Source organism: Vombatus ursinus, unplaced genomic scaffold (genome assembly GCF_900497805.2).
Source record: "Vombatus ursinus unplaced genomic scaffold, bare-nosed wombat genome assembly UNPS02012082.1, whole genome shotgun sequence".
NCBI classification, from domain to species: Eukaryota; Metazoa; Chordata; class Mammalia; order Diprotodontia; family Vombatidae; genus Vombatus; species Vombatus ursinus.
In genome coordinates this window covers 1,268,132-1,280,575 of record NW_020951860.1, presented here as the reverse complement: position 1 = coordinate 1,280,575, position 12,444 = coordinate 1,268,132, and the positions used below count along the sequence as shown (strand labels likewise).

Below are 12,444 nucleotides of genomic sequence, written 5' to 3'. Positions count from 1 at the left end.
CTTTTGATGTGTTTCTTCTTTCACAACTGGAACTGATATGGAAACATCTTTACATGGAAGCACATGGATAAACTATATCAAACTACCTACCATTTTTAGAAGAGGTGGGGGGAGGAAGGGAGAAAAATTTAGAACCCAAAATCTTGTAAAACTGAATGCTAAAATTTTTCTTGACATGGAAGTGTGAGGAAAATAAAATACTATTTAAAAAAAATAAAATAACCGTGTCATAAACAAAATTATCACTTTTTATAGGTGATGTGTTGGGTTGCTTAGAGAACTTTAGAGAGTTAAATTGAAAACTAATTGAAACAATTAACTTCAGAAAATTTTCAGGATACAAAGTAAACCCACAGAAATCATCAGTCTTTCTGTATATTACCAACAAAATCCAGAAGAAAGAGGTAAAAATCAATTACATTTAAAATAACTACAGATAGTATAAAACACTTGGTAGTCTGCCTGCCAAGTTACACATAGGAATTGCTTGAAACAAAATTATAAAATACTCTTTATACAAATAAAGACATCTAAATAATTGGAGAAATATTAATTGCTTATGAGTAGGTTAATCCAATATAATAAAAATAACAATACAACCTAAAAATTACTTATTTCATGCCACACCAATTAAATTATGAAAGAATCACTTTATATAGCTAGAAATAATAATGAGGAATAAAAGTGATGAATATCTAGGGAATTAATGAAAAAAATGGGAAGGAAGAGGCCTGGCAGTACATATCTCAAACTACACTACAAAGCTTTAATTATAAAAAACAATTTGTTACTGTGCAAGAAACAGATTAGGTACATGATATGCAGAACCAAATGTGCACCTTAGCCGAGTGTTTGATAAATCAAAATGTATTTTTTCATAGAAACAATGCAATACAGGCCTATCTCATTTCATTACTCCACATTTTTGCTTTTTGCAGATATTGTAGGGGGTTGTTTTGTTTTGTTTTTTACAGATTGAAGGTTTGTGGCAACACTGTGTCAAGCAACTTTATCAGCACCATTTTTTCCCTAACAGCATGGGCTTACATCATGTCTCTGTGTCACATTTAGGTAATTCTTGCAATATTTCAAACTTTTTCATTATTATTATACCTGCTATGGTGATCTGTGACCAGTGATCTTTAATGTTATTATTGTAATTGTTTTGGGGCATCATGAACCACACACATTTAAGATGGTTAACTTAATTGATAAATGTTGTGTGTGTTCTGACTGCTCCACCAACCGGTTTCCCCATCTCTCCCCGTTATCCTATTGCCTGAGACACAACAATATTAAAGAATATTACATAAATTTGTTTGATAAAGCAGTAGCAGAGTTTGAGAGGATTGACTCCAATTTTGAAAGAAGTTCTACTCTGGGTAAAATGATATCAAATAGCATCTCATGATCAGAGAAATTTTTCATGACAGGAAGGATTTCATGAAAATCAATGCAGCAGAATTTATCATTGTCTTATTTTAAAGAATTGTCACAGCCACCCCAGTCTTCAGCAACCACCACCCTGATCAGTCAGCTGCCATTAACATCGAGGCAAGACTGTCCACAAGCAAAGATTATGACTCACTGAAGGCTCAGGTGATGGTTAGCAATTTTTAGCAATAAAGTATTTTTAATTAAAGTATGTACATTTTAAAATATAATACTATTACATAATAAATTACAGTATAGTGTAAACATAATTTTTATATGCACTGGGAAACCAAAAAATTCATGTGACTTGCTTTATTGTGGTGATCTTTAAATAAAACTTCAGTATCTCTGAGGTATGCCTGTACACAGTGGTTAGATTCTCAGGCAAACCAGCTTAGCTGAAGCAGCAAGGTACTCTGTGGGAAAGGGAAGAGGTAGCATGTGTTAGGCAAGTCAAACTATTGTTATCACCTTGACTTTCATTTCCCCTAAAACTCTGATGGAAATAATTTAAGATCCTAAACCCCGAAGTCTAGTTAATAGTAGTGCTCCCTAGACAACTAGCCCTGATTCTGCCCCGGTCTCCCATAGAAGAAAAGAAATTCCTTTGGAGAAGGGACCCATCTTCCTTCCGACCAACAACCATTGATCAACCACCAAGATCAGGTAAATCAAAGAGCTCTGGAAATGGCAATATCTTCCAGGGCCACCAGTCTTGTTTCTAGATCAACCCATGTAGACATCATCCTAGGAAGCAACTGCTGTGGAGAAATGACTTGGCAATTGCTTCTGCAGGTACTAAAGCACTTGCTTACTCAACAACCACAGCTATTGAAGACCCAGAAGAGAAAGTTCATAGTAGCAAAGTCCTTGAGATTGTCAGATGGTTCAAAACCATAAGCATATTTTCATCAGTGAAATCAACATTAAAGAAGATATATTACCACCTGCTTTGCTGCTGTACCTTAAGGATCACAGGACCTTTCCTTCTTAATTGAAGCTGAAACCCTCCTATATGTGATATCTTCCTCATTAAAATGTGAGCTCCTTGATAGCACAGACTTTCTCTGCTTTTTCTCCTTTTATCCATAGAGCTTAGCATAGTGCTTTGCACATAAGTGCTTAATAAATGGTTTTATTTATTCATTCAGACTAGACTACAAAAGCATATTAAACTTGTACCCAAAATGTAGTTCTAATAATAGCATAGAATCTAATCATCATGTAAAACAATGTTTTTCTGAGAATGTGTGTTCAGAATTCTAACTAAGCATATCAAGAGTTTATCTCCCCTTGCTACATTCTTGGCAGCAGTTCTGGCCATGGAATTAGAAACTCTCTCTCATCCCACAACCACCTGCTGGGCAGTGGGATCAAGGATACTCAGCTTCAAACCAATGTTTGTGTATCCCATAATGAGTGGATGGCAGTAAAAGACAGGGGCTACAGAAGACTAAGGGTTGAGAAGCTATGGAAGTCTTAGGCATCTTGCTAGTATAAATTTTGGAGAAATATTTTGAAATCATGCTTGTTTCCTTGACAATATGCCTAGTGTTATTCTAAAGACCTTGATGAAAAAGAGTTAAGGAGAGAGAATTATATATAACTGGGATTTATAGTTTGGACTTGAACTCTAAAAGTTCAATAGTTTTTTTTTCTTCAAATAATCCAGGAGTGATCAGGTCCTCTGATTAGTGATTAGCCCCAATAACATTTTATTTTCTATAATTATGTATATTTTTAATCAGCAAAAATCTGCCTCTCTCCCTCCCTCCCTTCTCAGCCTCCCTCCTCCCAACTGACAACAAAAGAAAAATAAAACACATTGCATTTATCTTAGAAGTTTTGTTTGTAGATGTTTGGAATCATTCTCTTATTCTGGGTTTGTATCTTGGGTATCCCTGTCACTATATTATCTTCTTATAGCAGGATTTTATTTGTTCATTTGTTTGAAACCATTCTTCTGGTCTACCTCTCAATTATGGACTTGATTTTAGGACTGGGATAGAGATAAGGTTGGGGCTGATTTCTTCTTCTGTTAAATATTGTGTTGGGGTGTAGGGTGTGTTTAGAGAAGACTAGTACCTTTGATGTTAAGGCTGCCAAGCCCTTTTCAGGGCTGCTTTCCACTTTTGGTGTCCCCCTGTTCCACCTAACTCTCACTTGAGGTTCCAAGAAACTGTAGCATGCACAGTGGCCAGACCCCAGTAACCTGTTTTGGCAGATGGGCTCAACCAGGTTAAAGGTAACCGAGGAGTCTCAAACCTGTTGGTGAGTTAGGGGAGTGTCTACCTCAAGCATGTGAAGACATTCCCTGGTGGAATGGGTGGATGAGAACAATCTGTTCCAGCTGCCATGAAGGCGGCTGAAGCAGGTGCTGTGGAGCACTTAGAGCTTGGTTAGACATCAAAGACACCAAAGTCATCACTGCATCTTGAGCCATCACCAGTCATCTTGATTCTGTCCTATCACTGGACTATGATGACTCTGGAGGAGACAGGGAGGCCAATGATTTCATGCAACTCTGCCTCATTTAAATCCAATTTATGCATGAATCAAAAGGCATCACCCATACCATTTTACCATTTTTACGTATCTCAAAGTCTTGTGGCAACAGGCAAGTGACAAAGCAGCAGGTGAGATACACTGGAAGCTGTAGTCACAATCCTGCACACAGGCTGCCCAGGCCATAGGGTTGTCTTCTCACTGGAAGCACAAGTGAGATTCGGTAACCCCCTGAGTGTCTGAGTGCCTTTTAAAGATTGTACTGCTCACCTCCTGGTATGAGGAAGGGACTAGAAAAGGTACCCTAAAAATTGTCTGCTTATCCAACCCTGGCCTGATTACCACAGCAAGCAGGGATCCCATCCTGTGGTCAAAACACACAAAAAAAATGTACAAAAACATCTTCAAAGATGATTCCACTCACCTTTGGCACATGGAATACACACACACTTATAGACAACATAAAATCCAATAGACCTGAAAGATGAACAACTCTTGTTGCAAGAGAACTCAGCAAGTGTCACCTCCAAATAGCAGCCCTGGGTGAAACAAGGCTGGCAAATGAAGGTCGGCTTACTGAAGTTGGAGCTGGATAAATGTTTTTTCTGGAGTGTGGAGGGGAGCACCTTGAAGTTGGTGTAGGTTTCAAGATCAAAACTAATTTAGTCAATAATTAGTGAGTGAATGAGAGGCTCATGACAATGTGATTGCTACTTGTAAGAAAGTGCCACACCACCATCATCAGTGTGTGTGGTTCCACCATGATGAATTCTCCTGAGGTCAAAGAAAAATTTTATGAAGACCCGGAGACCCTTCTCATCAATGTGCCAAAAAGAGGACAAGCTTATAATTCTGGATGACTTTAATTCTAGAGTAGGCTTGGACTACCAGCCATAGCAGGGAGTCCTTGGGAGGAATGGAGTTGGAAATAGCAACAGGAATGGTCACTTACTACAGAAGACTTGTGCATCTCATGGCCTTCTCATTACCAAAACTGTCTTCCATTTACCTAAACACAATAAAACTTCGTGGATGCATCCTTGCAGCAAATATTGGCATTTAATAGACTGTGGTTATAAGGAGAAGAGACAGACATGACGTGAGAGTGACAAAGGCAATGTGTGGCACAGAGTGCTGGACTGATCATAGACTTATCCTCTCTGAGCTAAATATTTACATTCAACAAAAGTGGCTTCTCCAAGGCAAAATGACTATGAGAAGAATTAATGTTAACAAATTAGAGTTCTTCTCTAAAAGGGAACAGTTTGTTGCTAACTTGGAGAGAAAGTTGAACCAACACACAGTTGGCAACAGTGGAGCAGAAAAGGACTGGGTAGCTTTCAGGGATTTGGTGTATAGCACTGAATTTTATCTGGGTCAAATAACTAAACTGGCTATATGAAAATGATGGGGAAATTCAGAAGCTGTTAAATGAAAAATGAGAACTCCAGAGGGTTTACCAGCAGGATAGTTCATCCATCTCTAAGAAGGCAGCATTTAATTCTATCAAAAGTAAAGTACAAACAAAGCTTAGAGAGATGCAGAATTCTCGGCTCAGTAAAAAGACGGATGAAATTCAGTTTTATGCTGATAATAACAATCCAAAGCACTTTAATGATGCCGTAAAGGCTATTTATGGGCCATAGACCTGTGGTGCATCTCAACTACTCAGTGCTGATGGAGCCACATTGATTGATGATAAGGACATGATCCTAGAGATGTGCTGAACACTTCCACAGTGTTCTCAACAGACCATCATCAATCCATGCTGAAGCCATTGATCATTTATCTTAGGTTGAAGTCAATCCCTCGCTAGCTGAAGTTCTAACTGAAGAAGAGGTTTTGAATGCCATTAGGCTCCTTTCATGTGGCAAAACACCTAGTGCTGATTCTACTCCAGCTTAGATTTACAAGCTAGGGGGTCCATTGCTCATACAAAAGCTGACTGAAATTTTCCAGGTTTTATGGCAAGAGGAGGTTATTCCCCAGGAGTTCAAGAATGTCTCTATTGTCCATCTCTATAAAGGTAAAGAAAATAGATTGTCTTGTGACAATCACAGGGAGGGTCTCTCTCTTGGTCAGTGCTAGGAAGATTCTTGCCAGAGTCTTCCCTAATAGGCTGATCTGAAAGAAGGTCATCTACCTGAGAGCCAGTGTAGCTTCAGAAAGAGCCGAGGAATGGTCAATTTGGTATTTGCTGCCCAATAACTCCAGGAGAAATGCCAGGAGCGGAACAGAGGTCTGTATGCAATGTTAGTAGATCTGACTAAGGCCTTTGATACTGTCAGTCATGAGGGCTTATGGAAAATTATATAAAAATTTGGTTGCCTGGAGAGATTCATCAGCATTGTACATCAATTTCTTTACGGTATGCTTTCCCGGATTCTGGGAAATAGACAATGCTCTCATGCTTTCCCAGTCACCAAAGGAGAGAAACAAGGCTGCATGCTTACTCCTGTGCTTTTTAGCATGATGTTTTCAGTCATGTTGTCAAATGCCTTCAATGACGATGAACATTGCATCAAAGTCAGCCACTCCGCTGATGATAAATTCTTCAAGTTGAAACAAACCAAGACCAAAGTGGAGGGAGTTTTGGTGCATGAGTTTCTGTTTGCAGATGATTGTGCGCTCAATGCAGCCTCTGAAGCTGAGATGCAACAAAGTATGGATTGATTCTCTGCTGCTTGTGCTAATTTTGGCCTAACAATTAACACCAAAAAAACAAAGGTGCTGCATCAGCCACCACCACCATCAGTTACAGCAAATGAAGAAGTTTTGAATGCTGTGGATAAGTTCACTTACCATGGTAGTGTACTTTCCAGGGATGTACACATCAATAATGAGGTTGACTAATGCATTGCCAGAGCTAGCTCAGTGTTTGAGAGGTCCCAAAAGAAAGTGAGGGAGAGAAGAGGTTTTAGACTGACTACCAAACTGAAGGTCTACAGAACCATTGTGCTGACCTCATTGTTGTATGCCTGTAAAACCTGAACAGTCTACCAGTGCCATGCCAGGAAACTGAATCGCTTCCATTTGAATTGTCTTAGGAAGATTCTGAAGATCAACTGGCAGGATAAGATACTAGACACTGAGGTCTTTTCTTGAACTAAACTGCCAAGCATTCAAACTCTACTTCAGAGAGCACAACTCCAATTGGCTGGCTATGTTGTTCAAATGCAAAACTTATGCTTGTCAAAAAGACTATTTTATGGAGAACTCACGCAGGAGAAGTACTCACATGGTGGTCAGAAGAAGTGACACAAGGACACTCTCAAGGTCTCTCTTAAGAACTTTGGAATTGATTGTGTGACATGGTAGATACTGGCACAGGACTGCTCAGCATGGCATGCCCACATCAGGAAATGTATTGTGTTATCTATGAGCAAAGCAGAATTGAAGTTGCTCAAAAGAAATGCAAGATGTACAAATTTAGAGAATCCACCCCAAATGTTCACCTGGACTTTTTGTGCCTGACCTGTGGTAGAACATTCTGAGCTCATATCGGTCTGATCAGCCACAGTTGGACACACTGAAACTTTACTCTAGCATAGTGATGTCATTTTGGTCCTCTTCAAGAACAAAGGACAACAACCAACCAACCAAGTATTGTGTTATTCTAGGATCTAGAGGAAAGCTTATGCTGGGGATCTGCAAGCTTTCAGTGCTCCCAGAGTGATCTAATCCAGGACAAAGGCTGATTGATGCCCCCCCTAACCCAAGCTTTGCAAATTCCTGACCTGGGTTTGGGTCTGATCACTAATAGATCACTGCTAGATTCAGCAACTATCAGCCAGCCTTGAAGCTCTGTTGGTTCTGAGTAGTAAAACTGCAAGTTCCTCATAGGTCCTAGGTTCCTGCCTTGGTTATCCTTCTGCAGATTTGAGACTGAGCTAGAAACTGAAACTGAGACTCCTCTCTGCTCCTGAGGTCTGACTCACAAAACTGCTGCTTGTTTTTCTCTTGGTGCACCATATAAAGCCTGCAACCACTCCTGTCTCTGAGTATGTTTCCTCCTCAGTTTGTCCTGGATCTGTTACTTAAGACTGGGTAGCAGGTGACAAAACTGCCAGTAGGCACCTTTTACTGAATCATGCATAAGGTACTTCCTTTTGCTCTGGTTCACAGCACACCTACACACACACACACACACACACACACACACACACACACACACACACACTTGCAAAACAGCCTGTAATATTTATTTGTATAGACTAGTCAGGTGATCTTTTCACTTGCATAAAATTCTCTTTGTGGACTACAGAAGTACTCATCTTTCTCTTACAACAACATTATTACATTGGACATGTTAAAATTAATTAACTCACAGCTCATCTTACCTTGGGCGCAGCTAGGTGGTGCAGTGGCTAGAGTGCTGGGTCTGGAGTCAGATAAGACGCATTATCCTGAGTTCAAATCTGGCCTCAGACACTTAAGCTATGTGACCCTGGGCAAGTCACTTAACTCCATTTGCCTTAGTTTTCTCATCTGTAAAATATGATCTGGAGAAGAAAATGGCAAGCCACTATAGTATCTTTTCCAAGAAAACTCCAGTTTTGCATAATAAAGTCATCATATAAAGTTTTAATGGCCATAGAGTGATATGCACTAGGTATCATCAACTGCTTTCTAGTATCATGTATGGTCACAAAGATTGGACACAATTGAAAAATGACTGAATAACAAACATCTTACATTATCTGCATTTTAATCTCTTCCATGATATTTGGGATTCAATTCAACACTCATTATTAGGACGTAGCTGGGTTTCATTGGCAACATGTTTAGAAAATATGCCTTAGCTTGGAATTTGTTGTTTTTTAACTTTGTCCTTAAAACAAATTGTTTCTTTTGTTTTTGTAATCATTATCATTTCCTGAGCTACTCTCCCCACCTCCCTGTAGTGAATCCTCCCTTATTACAAAGTATAACAATTATTTAAAACCAACTGACACATTGACCACTTTTTACTGCACATGTAATGTGATGTACCCATTGTCCTCTAACTTTCTGCCAGAAGGAGGCAAGTATTTCTTTGTTTTCCAAGACCAAAATTAGTTATTACTTAGAGTTTACCATCATTTTAGTGTTTTCAAAAATCATATTGCTATAATCATTGTATATATAAAACATTTTTTGAAGTTCTACCCAAAGGCTTGGCCATAGAGCAAAGCAAGATGAGGCTGAGGTTGTCTGCTAATGTGTTGTGTCTTTTGCAGTATCCTCTAATCACTAATAGGAATTTATTATATTTGGTTCCTTTAAGAATAATGTAATTTCCCTGCTCTTTTCTTATCTATATTTACTGTGGCCTTATCAGTAATCATGATTGCTACTTCTAATTTTGTTAGTTCAGAAGAAGCAATAATAGATTTTACTCCAGTGTCTCATGTTAACTCTGTGAATCTTTGTTTCAAGTATGTTTCTTGTAAATAAAATATTTTTGGATTCTATTCTCTATTCTGTACTGCTATCCTCTTCTATTTTGTGGGTGAATTCATCCCTTTCACATTCATGGTTATGATTATTAATTTCATCCTGTCTTCTTGTACTTCTATTTGCTCCCACCTCCCTCTATACAAATAAGAAGGTAGCAGAGAGGAGGAAGTTTGCCAGATGCTTGTGATCTCATAGGTGAAACAGCTTGTTTCCCTTCTGCTTCAGCATTTCTTATGTCCTTACCCTGCCCCTAATTTCAATATGTTACTCTTTCTTCCTTTCCTTCTAACATCATCTTCACATTCCTCCCTCCAATATTGAAATTTGTTTTGCTTATGACAATCCCCCTACTCATCCTGCCTTCCCCTCCATGTTAGACTTCTTTTTACCCCTTCCTTTTCTCTGACCCATCCTATTTTCCTTTTGAATTTAATGTATTTCTATACTAAACTCATTCTCTCTCTCTCTCTCTCTCTCTCTCTCTCTCTCTCTCTCTCTCTCTCATCTCCTTTATCTAGTTCAGATGAAAACAAGGTTCATGGTATACTAATTTCCCCTACCCCTTCCTCCATGATGATGTAATCTTCATCTTATGTATCTCCCCCATTTTTATCTTCTCCTAAGACCAGCAAAAAGAAAAAAAGAAAGCATAATCATAGACCCTCTAAACAAGGATTACTCTGTATGACTTATGGATTTCCTACCATCTCCTTTCCGAGATAGAAAATCAATGCATATACATTCCAAAACCTTGCTGTTCCTTACATTCTCCATATATGCAACATGAGTTGATAGTACATTTCTTTACCACATCTCATAATTCTTTGTGATACCAGCAACCATCTTGGCCAGCAAAATTTGTTCCTTACTAACTCCAGGTTTTTATCTTGACCCATTTATTCAAAGTCATCATATAAAGTTTTAATGGCCACTGAGTGATGTACACTAGGTAACATCAACTGCTTCTTAGTATCATGTATGGAATGTATGATAGTATGTACAGTTCTGTATTGTCCAACTTCTGCCATTGTCAGAACAGGTAAGGTGTCTTCAAGGGACTAGAATTTGAATCCTTTTACATCACTGACTTCTCATTTTTTTCTTTTTAAATAGTATTTTATTTTTTCCAACTACATGTAAAGATAATTTTCAACATTCATTTTTATAAGATAGTGAATTCCAAATTTTTCTCTCTCCCTCCCTCCCTGTCCTCCCCCCTCCCCAAGACAGCAACCATTCTGATATAGGTTATACATGTGCAATCATGTTAATCATATTTCCATATTAATTACATATTCCAAACAAAAGGGAAAAACCATCAGGAAAAAGTAAAAATAGTATGCATTAAGATTCCATAGTTCTTTTTCTGTTTTTTTTTGTTTGTTTGTTTTGTGTGTTGCTGTTGTTGTTTTTTGATTAGGCAGTGGGGTTAAGTGACTTGCCCAGGGTCACACAGCTAGTAAGTGTTATGTGTCTGAGACCGAATTTGAACTCAGGTCCTCCTGAATCCGGAGCTGGTGCTCTATCCACTGCACCACCACCACCTAGCTGCCCCTTTTCTGTTTGTTTGTTTTTTTATTTTTTTTTCATAGCTATTTTTCTGACTGTGGATAGCATTTTCCATCATGAGTCTTTTGGAATTGTCCTGGATCATTGTATTGCTGAGAAGAGCTAAGTCTATAATAGCTGATCATCAGACAATGTTGTTACTATGTACAATGTTATCCTCATTCTGCTCACCTCACTCAGTATCAGTCCATACAAGTCTCCAGGTTTTTCTGAAATCGGCAGGAATATAATAGTATTCCATTACATTCATATACACAACTTGTTCGGCCATTCTCCAATTGATGAGCATCCCCTCAATTTCCAGTTCTTTGCTACCACAAAAAGATACAACCTAGTAGTGGTATTGCTGTATCAAAAAGTATGCAGTTTTTTAACCCTTTGGGCACAGTTCCGCATTGCTCTCCAGAATGATTGGACCAGTTCACAACTCCATTAACAGCGTATTAGTGTCCCAATTTTCCCACATCCTCTCCAATGTTTACAATTTTCCTTTTCTGTTATATTAGTCAATCTGATAGGTATGAGTTGGTATCTCAGAGTTTACTTCTTATTTTATATTATTATTTTTTTTTTTTTGCAGCTCCTCATCAGTCATTTGCTCTTGCTGCTACTTATCCACAGACCAGAGACATAAAAATTTTGGTTCCATGAAGAGTGATCTGCATATGCTTCTGGCATGTTGGCTGGCAGAATCCTCGACCTCTCTCATTTCTGTCATTTGCTTATAGACCAATTCTCTTGGTGTTACACATAATTTTCACCTCTTTTTTTTAGTTATCACCATAGCTTTGGTGTCTCAAAGCTTTAAGAACAAAGCATCTCCATGTATAGTAATCTTCCCAGACCAGTAGCGGATGCTGAAGTTGATGTTACCTAGTACCATCTCTGGCCAATAACATCTAACTTGGCATATGTTGGCAGACTGCTGTTAGTCCATCCTTGAAACTGCTACCAAACCTCTCCACACACATTCTTTGAATTAAGTACGGAGGAACAAAACTAGTTACTTAGTCTTCTGCTGGTTTCTGGTGACTAGCACCCTCTTGGTAACAGGAAAGCTTCTACGCCTTCCAGACTGGCACCCATATAGCAGGGAAAAAAGGCTTATTTGGACCAGCATAGATCAATACTAGGGAATATGTGAAGCAATTTGACCATGTCTTTGAACTCTTGTTCACATCTAGTTATCTATCAGTTTCTAGATGCTGTTATGGGTTTTATAACAAGGTTGCACTTCTTGCCTTTATACTTCTGAGTTTCTTCAATCACGTATGCTTGCAAGGTCATGCAGTGGTTTAACGATAGCTGCAGAGTTCTGCAAAAAGTTGTGATAACAACTGTCAAATAGTAGGAAGGCTCTTAGATCTCAGAGGTTCCCTATGGATGTGGCCAAGTCTGAGGACTTTTGTCTTTTCTGGATTAGTGTTCAAACTTTGTTGAGACAACATGTGATCTACATCCCAGAGAGAAGCTCTGAAAAACTGGCATTCATTTATT

The 12,444-nt window shown here is 38.6% G+C and overlaps 1 long non-coding RNA gene across 1 annotated transcript; it reads right to left on the bottom strand.

The window, feature by feature from the left end:
• Window positions 1–1,731: 1,731 nt before the first annotated feature.
• LOC114039519 lies at window positions 1,732–7,220 on the bottom strand. The gene is made up of 2 exons (XR_003568682.1): window positions 7,178–7,220; window positions 1,732–1,850 (listed from the first exon to the last, which is right to left on the bottom strand). It is a non-coding gene; the product is annotated as an uncharacterized LOC114039519 (long non-coding RNA).
• Window positions 7,221–12,444: the final 5,224 nt, after the last annotated feature.